Here is a 1,352-nt window from a genome sequence, read left to right on the forward strand (position 1 = left end):
ACGGGTACCCGTACCCGGCCGGGTACGGGTAGCCGGGTATCGGGTAGGGTACGGGTATCGGGTACCCGGTTGCGACCTCTGGACCACGCGCGCCGCTCTTACCCCTTCGTCTCGCCGCCGCCGCCTCCAGCGGCGTGTCGTCGTTTTTCGAGTTGGGTGGCACCGTGCTAACGCGTGCACCTGCCAGCAAGAAGAGCCTGGGTTCGATGCCCTACTCTGGTGCGCTTTGTGTGCGGAGTTTGTATGTTCTCTCCCTGCTCTGCATGGGGTTTCCTCTGGATTCTCCGGTTTCCTTTCATAGCTATAAAAAAACCCGTGACAATAGTCAGTCTCTGGTATTGGCCAAACCACATTCCGTTGCTGAAAAATGATCTGCAAAGTTACTCAATTGGGTTTAGACACCGCAGCATCCCCCAAGCGTAATAATGAAAGGGGGGGCGGGGCTTTACTCGTTAGGCGTGTAATGATGATCCCTTTGATTTCACCGATTCGTTATGCTGACGATGCACGCGTGGAATGGTGCACGCGAGATTCGGTTTCGATGCACGCAAGTCTATTGCGGAAGTTGCTTGCGAATGTACCTTCACGAGAATTGAATGAACAAGACAGGCAAGATGACACACCACCCCCCCCACCGCCCCGTGGTTCAATTAATTGCTGCGATTCTTCGTTTGATTCCCGATGATGGCCTGATGTTTCTATTCCCCGCCACGCTTGGCATTGGTGGGTTGATGATATTGGAACCTGTGCAGGGGGCCTACTCGGGGTTGCCTCGACGCTTTGAGTGTGCACTGGGACGGCCTTTCAACGGTCGCCCGCTATCAGCAACGGCCTCCGCTCCGCAGCGCGTGGCCGCGCGGAGGATCTTTTCGCGTTGACACGTGCGCGTTTGTTTGTTTATTTATATTTCATTCCCAGGTCTCTCGCTCCCCGTGCCGTCATGCCGTCCGGCCCGACGAGGGGCCCTCTTCATCCGTGCCGCGCCGCGCGGCCCTGACGAGGAGGCGGACCAAAGGAACCGAAACGGAAGATCTGACGCGCCGGCGCCTACACCGCAAGCGATCGGGGAGACGAGAGGGGCGAGCCGCCGAGGGCACGGCCGGCTCGGGGCCTGGCTTCTTCGTCACCATGGCTGCTGCTGCCGCATTCCCCGACCAGCGGTGGCTTTGGCGTTGACGAACGGGCTACGACGAGAGGCGCGGCGTCGGCGTTGTTGTTTAATCGCCGGCAGGGTGTGGCGTCGCCCGGCGATCCACCGTCGCGATGACGCCGTTGACCCCGCACCGCCGCTGAGAAGCCGGCATCGATTCGGCCGGTGCGGTGGTTGTGGAGGGGTGTGGGGGGGGGGGGGC

The sequence above is a fragment of the Lethenteron reissneri genome, chromosome 61 (genome assembly GCF_015708825.2).
Source record: "Lethenteron reissneri isolate LAM-NWPU_2019-01 chromosome 61, ASM1570882v1, whole genome shotgun sequence".
Taxonomy (NCBI): domain Eukaryota; kingdom Metazoa; phylum Chordata; class Hyperoartia; order Petromyzontiformes; family Petromyzontidae; genus Lethenteron; species Lethenteron reissneri.